We start from the raw sequence: 12892 nt of genomic DNA on the forward strand, positions 1-12892 counted from the left end.
CAAACCATAGGCATGGTTTGGGCAAAGCTAAGACCAGTCCTGTTAAAGAACTTGGTGGTAAAGGCCGGAAATGGGTAAGAAAAGCCAATCTTGAAAGGCAAGTATGGAAAACAAACCCAGGTTTTTGAATCAAGATCGGAAGAAACAGCGGCATCAAAGGTTCTAAAAACAGTTCCCGGGGGAAAACAACCCCGACATTATAGATTAGCAATGTCGGAATTACCAAAAGTACATATCTCACTTGTAGGGTTAGCAAGGAGATTTTGTGACAAAAAATCTTCAATACCAGAATTATGAAATTTTGGACTCATGATTTGAGAAGAAGAAGATCAAAAAGAAGCTAAGAAAAATTACCTATGAAGACGGTTGAATGATTTGGGAAATATTTATCTTGGATAAATATAGATATTCAAGGGTCATGGATGATTGACACGTGCAACAAGATCTTCCACGAGTATAGAATTTAAAATTCAAAAATTTACAGCTGTTTCCCACTTTAACGGCCGTAAATTTTAAGGACAATTGTTAGGGTTCGGATTTTCGGTATCCTCACCAAATAGTATGTTCAGGATAGTTTCAAGATATGGTACCCTCAAAGGAAACAGATATCCTAAATATATTGTATAAATTGACAAGTTATCCATTGTATTTCCTTGTTTACCAGGTCAAAAGATTGATCAAGATTACCCAAAGACTCAGACTTGCTGTTAATAGGACGTGGACAAAAAGAAAGCGTGCTTAATAAAGGGGTTAACGGTTAATTGGATTTAGTCTATAGTTTCCTAATTTATAGGAAAGTTTGTTAGCTACTTTTGTTATAAATAGAGCAACAGCTCGGATCATTTCACACACTCTAGACACACGAGACTTACTAGTACTTGCTCTCATTGTAATCACGATCCGATTAGCTCCACCGCTTGTAATAGAATTTTGTTAGTAATAACTCGGTGGTGATAGTTTTCACCGCCCCGGGTTTTTTTCTTGTTATCCTCAGGATAACGAGTTTTTCCTCGCAACAAATTTGTGTGTTCTAGCAAGTTTTACACTCATTTCAAGCAAGCACCAAGTCCCATTTACTAATTTGGTTGTAAAATCACATTTATTAATTTTTGACCAAAACATTAAGGAAAGAAACTTATTAATCAAAATATTGTCAGAGTGGACGGATTATAGTTAAATCTTGTCGATATGAAGGAAATTTAAATAAATATCGCCGGAGTGGACAGAATTTGAATAAATCCAACTTATAAGAAGAAAAGAAAAATCTCGTCTCCTTAGAACAAATTTCTCTTAAACGTGTCTCTCAAGACAAATTAAAACTGAACATTTTCCAAAAATTTTAATTTTTGTACGAACAATGTAGGAAACATAAAAATACCGTCTGGGGAGATTGTGTCTTGAGAAAAAAAGCTAAGAAAGAAATATAGCTTGCTCCGTCAACATTTTCAAAAATTTGGCCTTTTTCCATCAACATTATTCCATATTTGGTCTGTCCCCTCAATATTTTTAAAAGTTTGGTCTACTCTTTCATAATAAAGATCTTCTCTCAATATATCTCCTCATTCCAAATTATTTGAGAATACTCAAGATTTTTGGGCTATTTTGAAGATTTTCTTTCTAGAATAGGCTATTCTGGGAAATTTCTCAACAATAAAAGTAGAATAAGTATTATTTAATTCAATAAGAAATATATATGAAAGATGGGATGTGAGATGTTTTTTTAAAATGAGAGATAAATTAAGGTATTATGAATTTTAGTTGGGAAAATTCCCTAAATAGCCCCTTTTAGAGAGAGAAAGCCCAAAATAGCCCTTTTTTCTCAAAATTTTTTAGAATTTGGACTTTCAAACGCATTGGGAAAAGATAATAATATAAAGGGAGCAGGCCAAATAACTAAAGAAAGTTAGGGAGGAGACCAGATTTGGGAAAATAATAAAGGACAAGTTCAAATAATTTTGAAATCTTGGAAGTAAAAGTTCAAATTTCTACTAAACTTTTTTTCTCAAAAAACCGTCTTGAGAGACTATTTTTTATGTTTCCTGCCTTTTCCATCCATATTTTCAAATTCTAGGAAAAAGAGATTTTCAAATCTCGTCTTGAGAGACGAGATTTTCAAATCTCGTCTTGAGAGACGAGATTCTACCACCACCCACCGTTCGTCTTCTACCGCCACCATCCACCCACACCACCCACCCATCGTCCGCCACTACCATCGATCACCACCCACCACCATCGTCCGCCACCACCATCCCTCACCACCACCCACCGTCCACCACCATCGTCTACCACCCGATGGTAAAGATGAAAATGAAGATGAAGGTGAAGATGAAGATGAAAAAGATGATGATGATGATGATGATGATGATGATGATGAAGAAGAAGAAGAAGAAGATGATGATGATGGAGAAGACGGTGGTTGTGATGGATGGTAGTAGCGGACGATGGTGGGGGGTGGTGATCGATGGTAGTGGCGGACGGTGGGTGGGTGGTGGGGGTGGATGGTGGTGGTGGTGAACGGTGGGTGGTGGTGGTGGATGGTGGCGGTAGTGGTGGTGGTAGAAGGCGAACGGTGGGTGGTGGTGGTGGTGGTAGAATCTCGTCTCTCAAGACGAGATTTGAAAATCTCTTTTTTCTAGAATTTGAAAATATGGATGGAAAAGGCATGAAATATAAAAAAACAGTCTCTCAAGACGGTTTTTTGAGAAAAAAAGTTTAGTAGAAATTTGAACTTTTACTCCAAGATTTTAAAAAATTTTTGGACTTTCCCTTCATTATTTTCCCAAATATGGTCTCCACCCTAACTTTCCTTAGTTATTTGGCATGCTCCCTCTATATTATTATCTTTTTTTAATGCGTCTGGAAAGTTTAAATTCTAAAAAAATTTTAGAAAAAAAGGGATATTTTAGGCTTTATCTCTCTAAAATGAGCTATTTTGAGAATTTTCCCATTTTAGTTAATTATACATATAAGGATGGAAAGGTTACTCTGAATGCTCTATTTTAATTAATTATACATATAGAGATAGGGAGATTACTCTAAAGTCTGAATGCTCTTATGTAGTTCAGTATAATTTTTTTAAACAACCATTTATTGACAAAGTATGAACATCTAGCCTTGCGAGAGGCTAATATATATATATTGCTTCTACAAATATAATTCTTTTCATAAAATATAAGTTATTTAAAAGTAAAAAAAATGGGGAAAACTTGAACTCAACCCTTGCCCATCTTGACGCGTTAACATGCGTGACCACCCTATGCCATCTTCCATGTCTATGTTTTTAAGACACTGATTTACGAATTGCTGACCTATCACTATATGTGTTTTAGATATATGTAGTATTTTTTTTGTTTTGACTGACGATATGTATAACTAATCAATCTAAAGTTTAACGGACTTTTTTTGTGTTAAACATATTTTAAACACGTGTCGGTTTCCTATGAATCCTTAACTGTTGTATCAGGACGTGTTAGACCATTAGTCATTTACAAATGCTCTTGGTGTTCGAATAACTTTAGAGCATTAGATATGCTTTTACCTAAAAGTTTAGAAAGAGGTGAAATGTTTATAAAGACTAAATTGTTATTTGGCCACGTGATTTGACTCATTTAAGTCTTTTAGGTAGCGTTTGGTATGCAGGAATGATAGGGAGAATGAAATGATTTATTGCGTGGAAATGAAAAAAGTGGTGCTTGGTTGCTTAATAAAATGAAATCATCCATTACACATGGAATCTCATTTCATCAAAACCATTCATTCCCACCCCCCTTCTTCTTTTTCATTCCATTCCTCCTTCATCCTACTTTCTCAACACCACCATAACCTAACAATAACAACAACCACCACCACTACCATAACCACCACCAACACCTGATCACCACCGTCGCCACCACTACCGCCTCCGCCACCACCACCTTAACACCCGCGTAACCACCGCCGCCACCTCCGTCGCCATAACCATCGTAAACATTGTCATCATCGCCGCCTGACCATTACCGGCCGCCGCTGTCGCTGCCTAACCACCATCACCGTCGCCGCCACCTTACCATCGTCATCACTACCAATGCTACCACCGCTTGACCACCCCCACCCCCACCACCACCGTCGCCACTACCACCACCATTTTAGTCACCGGAGCTAACACCACCACCATCGTCATTGCAGTTTTTTTTTCTTTCTTTTTTTTTTGGTAAAAAAAATTATTAATAATACCTATTTCCCAACAAGTAATTAATTCATACAATTTCTTTGGATACAATGCAAAATCCTTTGCAGGAACATATATATAATGATCCACCACCATCGTCATTGCAGTTTTTTTTTTCTTTCTATTTATCCTTTGGATACCAAATAACATAAAGTAATAATTCATTTCATTCCCATAGGTTAACCAAACAAGACAAAGGAATAGTAATGATCCATTCCATTCGCTTGTCTATTCCATTACTTCTCCCATTCCATTCTCCCTTTATTCCATTACCTTTAACCAAACATACCCTTAGTTTTAAAAGAAATCATTTAACATTTTAATGATTGGCATTTGAATTTTATTACCAGTTTAGTGTATGACATTACCTTTGTTAATTCTTTTTTCTACTAAATCAAGGGGTATTTAAGTTATTTTACACGATTATTTATATAAATGACAACACTATTTAATAAGTTTGGGGGCATAAATAGTTTGGGGGGGCCATGTTTTTCATCTACTTGAAATATTATAGAAAATATAATAACATAAAATACATTTTTAAGAAGGCAATCACATAAATAATTATATATATTTTTAAATTTCATTTTCGTATTTTTAGCACAATATGCAAAGTAAAATGCTTTAATTATTTTAATTGTTTTGAAATTTATAGTTAATTTTAACTCTATCGTTGCAATATGCTTATCTTTTTTAAGTTTTTGTACAAATTCCGTTCAAGTCCGAGCTGGTCTTCGTCTCTACATGAGATGACATGGGTATTTTTATCTACACTTCGGTATAAATTTCTTTCGAATGTTAGCCAGTTTTTGTATCGAAGTAAACTTGTTGAAAATCGATTCGGGATAGATATAATATATATATATTTTTAATATGGTTTCATGTCTCTTAACTCTTTTTATAATGACAATAAATTTTTTTGATTCTAAATGTGTTTTCGTGACGTGTTTTTGTATTAAAGTTTTGATATTCTAAATCAAGCCACTACAGCCTCATGTTATCTATGTTTTAATTAAAATTTTATTTAGGATCAACAGGTTACAATGCGGGAGTGTTTAAAATAATAAATAAACATATGAACTAATGCAAACAACATTTAAATTTAGAGAAATGAAAAAAAAAATTGAATAATAAAAACTCGAACAATCAAATTAATTGAAAATGGAGAGACTTAAGTTCAAATTTAAGGACGTGTCATATTGTGTAATTCTATGACAAATCACTACACGTTTGCTTTGTCAAACTTATTTACTAAAAAAAAGTATGTATGATGAACAATATCACAATTGATATTTAATTTAAGAGTCGTGCCATGTGACTATTACTTAAAAGACATGCATTTTAATTTAATTGTGTTTGGATGTATGAATATTTGTAATAAAACATAAATGTAATTTTCTTTATAACACGATACATCTTAAAAATTCATTATTTAACATGTATAATTGTATTGCTAAATATGGTACTTCCAGACCAAGTACTTCTTCTCCCTCTTCCTGAGGACGGTATGGATCTTTATGTGGATCCAGCGGTCGATGAAACATAGGTACGCTAAACTGATGACCTTTAGTCATATTGAAACGAACTAACATCTTCTAGATGTAGTTTGACTAGTGGACGAACGTGCCATTGCATAGATTCTCGAACTGCAGGCCAAGGCAAAATTTTGTCAAACCAAGACTTTAATAATTGGGCAGCTTTCTCTATCTCTTCAGGAGATCCTATTATGTTGATAGCATCAACATAAACTGCTATTATGGAAAACTTTGAGTGTGATCTTTTTATAAAGACACATGGACTGATTACATCAGACTTGTATCCTTCTTTTTCGAGATATTCACTGAGTCGATTGTACTACATAAGACCAGACTGTTTAAGACCATACAAAGATCTTTGGAGTTTTATAGCATACATATCACGAGTGTTGATATTTATGCTTCAGACAATTTTAATCCTTTAGGGATTTTCATATAGATGTCATTTTCAAGTGTCCCGTATAAGTATGCGGTGACAACATCCATAAGTCTCATATGAAGTACTTCAGAGATTACAAGGCCGATAAGAAACCTACGGGTTATCGTATCCACTACTGGGGAATTCTTTTCCTCATAATCAACTCCTGGGATTTGGGAAAACCCTTGTGCCACTAGTCCTGCCTTATATCGTACAGTCACATTCTTTTCATTTCTTTTAATTGCAAATACACATTTATAACCTACTGGTTTGACGTCTATGGGTGTTCGGACTACAGGTCCGAAAACATGTCACTTTTCGAGCGAATTTAATTAAGTGTTTATGGCTTCTTGCCATTTTGGCCAATCATTTCTGTGCATGCACTCTTCAAGAATTTTAGGTACATTATCATTTTCATTGATTACATCCGTTGCTATAGCATATGCGAATATATCATCAACATATGTTGTATTTCGGTTCCACATTGTACTATCTTGTACATAATTAATAGAGATCTCATGTTCATTCGGTACCAGTATCTCTTCTGGAATTTCATTTACCTCTGGAATTATATTAGTCTCTTCTGGGATATTTACCTCTTCAGGGGTTTCATTTATGGTTTTTTCTAAGCTTTCACCAACTGCATTATTTTGCTCTTTTGTTTTCGTGGGTTCTTATCTTTGGAACCGATTGGTCTCCCATGTTTTCTTTGTATTGTAATCTCTTATGGGATTACTTCAATTCGAGCAGGTGCATTTGATGCTGGTATATGTGACTTTGTGCTCTATTTGAATCTTTGAATGCATCTAGTAAATCATTTGCTATTCTTTGCAGATGTACAATCTTTTGGACTTCATTTTCACATTGACCACTTTGGGGGTCAAGATTTAATAATGACAGTGCATTCCAGATTAATTCTTGTGTTACCAGTCTTTCTTTATTCTTATCTCCCCTAAGACTGAGAACATTGTTTCATTAAAATAACAATCAGCATACCTTGCTGTAAACATGTCTCCTGTCAGTGGTTCTAAATATTTAATTATAGAAGGAGAGTTAAAACCAATGTAAGTGCCCAGTCTTATTTGGGGTCCCATTTTAGTACGTTGTGGTGGTGGTATTGGTACATATACCGCACAACCAAAAATTCTTAGGTGGGACATACATGGTTCTCTTCTGGAGACCAGTTGTGATGGGGATATTCATGATCAGCAGTTGGTCTTAATCTGATCAGTGCAGCGGCATGCAAAATAGCATGGCCCCATGCAGAAGAAGGTAGTTTGCTTCTCATCAGGAGTGGTCTAGCGATTAATTGTAATCGCTTAATTAATGATTCAGCTAAACCGTTTTGTGTGTGAACATGAGGCACTGGATGTTCAACATTTATCCCGATCAACAAACAATAATCGTTAAATGATTGAGATGTGAATTCTCCATCTTTATCCATCCGGATATTTTTAATTTGATTCTCCAGAAAATGAGCTCTCAATTGTATGATTTGAGCTAAAAGTTGGGCAAATGCTACATTTCAGGTAGCTAAAAGACTCACATGTGACCATCTTAAAGATGCGTCAATTAAGACCAAGAAATAGCGGAATGGTCCACTTGCAGGGTGAATAGGCCCGAAAATATCCCCTTGGATTCTTTCCAAAAATGAGGAGGGCTTCTCGAATCAATTTAGTTTGTGAGGATCGAGTAATAAGTTTGCCTAGAGAGTATGCTACACATGATAAATCTTGTGGTAGCAAAACTTTTAAGTTTTTAAGAGGGTGCCCACTTGCACTTTTGATTATTCGTCTCATCATTATGCTACCAGGGTGACCTAGTCAGTCATGCCATATATTGAATGTATCGTTATCTAATAACTTCCGGTTATTAACCATATATGATTCTATAGGATTGATATTAGTACAATATAAGCCAGAGGATGAAGCTTGTAATTGTTCGATAATGATTTCTTTACCATATTTGTTTGAAATAATTTGAAGATACTCGATATTATTTTCAGATATCGTTTTTATATGGTAACCATTTTCACGAATATCTTTGAAACTATGTAAATTTCTTCTGGATTTACTTGAATATAATGCATTATTTATAATTAGTTGGGTACCCGAAGATAATGTTATGTGGGCTCTATCGGAGCCTTCAATAAGGTTACTAATACCAGATATAGTATTAGCAAGTGTCTCTGCTGGAGAAAACTCTGAGAAAAATTTTATATGTTTGAGAATAGTGTTAGTACTACCGCTATCTATCAGACATTCATCACCAATCATAACTCTTCTGGAGCTAGCATACATATTTCTTCAAGAAATAAAAATAAAGAAAACGAATTAAAACTTATTATAAAGTAGGAATTTTAAAATGAGTATATGTTTATTAGTGGAGAACTTCAGGTTCTCTTTATTTAGAACTTCAGGTTCTAATTATATATAAAATTATTAAATACACGTATTATGTATACGTTTGTGAATTCATTGTCATTAAAAATAATTATAATATTATATTCCGTTGAACCCAATGCAATTCAGTTTCAATTTATTTAATTTCAAATAAGAATTATCTTATTGGATGAGAGAATAAATTATCTTCTGTAGGTTATGATAATGTACTCATGTAATGCGATTTCGAGGACGACAAACTCGTGTTTGGAAAGCTTTTGGTGTAATGCATGCAATCATATAATTTTCATTAAATTTTAGTGTACTAATAGTTGGTCAATGACTCAATTTGCATTTGTAGGAACTTCAGGCTCTCGTATAAGAAAGTAGTTAAATCATTCGGTTAGTATTTGTTTTGGATTAGTGACTAGCAGTCACTATTGTTTATCATTAAAGTTTAAAACTTCCACTATGTAAGAAAAATGTTTAAAATATCTAAAGGTAAAGATAAAATATATATATTTATGCTATTTAAATCTTAAATAATGATATATATATATATATATATATATATAGGGGAAGGTTAATGTGCATTTTAATCTTAATATGAGAACGTAGGAAATAATATCAATTTATAAAAAAATGAGAACGTAAGAGACAATACCAACTACAATACCGATCTACATAAACAATGATTTATAAAAACAAAGAAAAAAACTAAAAATTATAACAAAAGAATCAAAATTAAGAACAAAATAATAACAAAAAATACCAACAAATACTTATAACAATAAAAAAAATCTAATAATAACAACAAAATATAAATCAGCAAATACTTATAATGTCTCATAATCGAAAAGTAGCAAATGCGAACATAAAATAACAGCAAACATCTATAAAAATAAACCTAACAATAACAGCAAATTAGTTTTCACTGTTTTTATATTAAGAATAAAATGTATTTGATCCTGTTTCTATATATATATATAAAATAAGATGTGCATGTATGCACTTTTTTGACCTTTAATTAATAAAATATCAATAAGATATGAAAAACTCTTCCATGTTGTAACCGTCTGCTTTTAAGTCTTTTGGCTTGATAAGATTTTAAATACTATATATTATTATCTTATATGGATGATTGTATTCCTATCTTATCGCTATGGTGGCGGTTATGACGGCGAAGATCGATTGAGTGAGGATAATGGTGGCGGTTATACGGCATTGCAGTAGCCATGGTGAGAGCTGAGGAGGAAGCACCGAGGAAATTTAAGGGACGCCGTATTTGAACCAATCACCGTCGGAAAACGACGGTTAATTATGAAGAGGTCATGAAGACGGCTGATAAATATTAAATATTATTATCTTATATGGATGATTATATTCCTATCTTATCTTTTATATATATTAGGGTTAACTATATATCATATTTATCAGCCGTCACCTTCATGGCCTCTTCATACGGCATTGCACTATCCGCTGTTGTTCCTGTCGCATCGGGATTCGGGGACGAATCCCAATGTAAGGGGGGTGGACTTGTAACGCCCGTTAATTCCGGTTTCAAGAATTAAAGCTTGTAGAGTATGTATAATTCTCGGGATTTATCTGACGTTTCTCGGAAGCCTTTGCGTCATCGCGGTACGTTAAACCATTAAACTTTCCTTCCAGTTTGCCTTACACTTCAATTTGGAGGGACTTGGATGTAACTATCTTATTTATATCATAAAACCTTTAACCTAACCCTAGCCCCCCTTGCAGCAGCGATCGGCCGGGAAACCCCCCCTGCTCGTTTTTCTTCTGCCCAGCCAAGTTTCGGCCGTGAAAACTTTAATTCAAGGTCGGTTTTATGATTCCCCATGTCTTTTACACCTTAATTGATCATATTAACGCGCTTATTGGTCGTTAAGGTTGAGTTTTGATGATAACAGTTTGCTGACAGATTCGTATACGTTTATTGTAGGGTCTGTAACGCGATGGTTATCCATTTTTTTTTATCGATTCTTAATTCCATGATGTTCTACTTTGAGTCTAGTTTCCAGAAAGGTATAATACGTAATTTTTGGACGAGATTTGAATTGTTTTTATGAATTTATAAAATCGAGTGTCAAAGCTGATGCGGGATGACGGATTCTAGTCTGTCTTGCCGACGTCATAACCTTTTTTCGACAGGTCCAAATTGGTTGGTTCCACTTCTGGAAGTTAGTATTTTGAGTTAGAAACCAAACCCAATTGGAATCGTTTAATTTGGTTCAGTAATGAATTTTATAAAAATAAAATCATTTTGTTGCGCACTGAAATAGCTGCACGTACCTTGCTGTGTTGGAGGAATTTTTATAATTTTTGTATCCAATAGGAAAATATAATAAAAATAATTTTATAAACCTAAGACATTTATTAAGGTCTGGTAAAAATTTAATAATTTATTTCAAAGGTTATCCTATGTAATTAAATGCATCTTCGCACGCTAAAATCTACACATTTTACTCGTTATTAATCGATAAGTTCGTTTTAGGATTAACCGGTGGATTTGGTTAGTTGAAAGGTTTTAGGGGCTTAGGTAAAGTAATTGGGTATGGGTTGGGCCTTGGGCCAAGTGTTGGGGCTTTGGCCAACGTGTTAGGCCTTGGGCCAAAGTGTTGGGCTTGAACGGCCCATTAGGCAAGAGTATTCTTACGGTCTAGTTTAGTAACGCGTTGTGTACTATTTATAGGCCCTTACTTGTAAGTGTGCACTTAGGGATTTCCTAGCTCGTTGCAAGTGTTCGATCGATTTCAGGTGAGTTCATGATGCCCTTTTTAACTCTTTTTAAATTTTGGGCTTAATGAAATGTTTTAAACGATTTTATATAGGCTTGCTAGTATATGGTAGGCCTTGGGATGTTATATATATATATATATATACACACACACACATACATTATTGTTTGGCCTATATTTGGCAATGTTGTAGTCGTTTCGACTACTGATGTTGCGTATGCTCGACCCTGATGTTATTACTTGGATGATATATATATGTAGGTATATAATTATAAAAATGCTTTCATATATAATTATAAGTATGTTTATATATAATTATAAAGACGATTATATATAATTATAAGGATGTTTATATATATGTGTGTATATATATAAGGATGATTACTTATTGTTGATGCTGGCCTAACTGTTTTATCCCGTTTATTTGGCCTAACTGTTATATCCCTTTTATTTTAAAACTCTTGGAATGACTATTATGATTATTATTATAGATGTTATTTATAAAAACTTAAACTCACTCAGCTCAAGCTGACTTTGTGTGCATGTTAGTGTGAGTTTCAGGTTAGGAGATGGATACATTACCGCTTGGACGTGCACGAAGCTACTTGGACGGTGGAGAGCATACTTAGTCGGATGTTTCAATAATAATAAATGTTTTCTTTTTAACATTTATTTGAGGGAACTTATTTTATTATTTATATTTTCCGCTGAATTGTACTCTGAAATTGTTATTTTAATGAAGTGAATTGTTTTTAAGTTTAATTATTTTTACGAGTGTTTTGAATGATTACTAACTGTGGGGTACCCGGGGTTCGGGGCCTTACATAAAAGTCTAAGTTCATATCTTATAGCGTATGAAGAATTATATCTTTGTAAATCCATTTTTTTTAATTCAAAGCCAATCTAAACCGTGGTTTTACCACTAAGAAAAAACCGTGTGTTCCAACTAGTGTCATTTGATGTCATTTCCACAAAACCGGCCAGAGAACATGCAAGTATTATTAAGTTTAAACAACATTTGACTTGTGGGTTCGCGACAGTTTGACATGAATCCAAATTTTGTGTCATCTGCTTTTATATGAAGTGCATTAATCTTGGTTTCACCAAACACCATTTCAATCCTAAATGGAACGTGGATCTCCCCAAGGACATGTGACTCAAACGATTACGGAACTTCGTTGAATACACACTTTACCAAATTACAAGACAAAGGATTTGAAAAGCCTGAAAAACTGCAACGGAAATAGAGGGCACCATAAGGAGTAAGGTCGTGTCGGCCAGGGGGTCCGTTGGTAGAGAAGTTTCCTCAACTTTTATTTTCAGAGATGAATAAAGATTGTTTGGTTAGACACAGGCAGATAACATTTCTTGGAGTTGGCGAAGACCGGTCAGGGGAGGAAGAGAAATCGACCAATTATCCAGCTTGAAAGCGTTCATATTTGCATGGGTAGAGATCCAAATAAGTGGTTTGGAAGTTGGGGAATATGACGGATTTCTCGGTTAAAGGTATTAGGGAGATTACTCATTTATTTATTTAAGCTTTCACAGTGACTTGCTAATGTTTTGAAAATTAAAATGTTCATAAAACGTCAAAC

Source organism: Bidens hawaiensis, unplaced genomic scaffold (assembly GCF_021521415.1).
Source record: "Bidens hawaiensis isolate Kalapana, Puna unplaced genomic scaffold, B.hawaiensis_p1.1 tig00003004_1, whole genome shotgun sequence".
NCBI classification, from domain to species: domain Eukaryota; kingdom Viridiplantae; phylum Streptophyta; class Magnoliopsida; order Asterales; family Asteraceae; genus Bidens; species Bidens hawaiensis.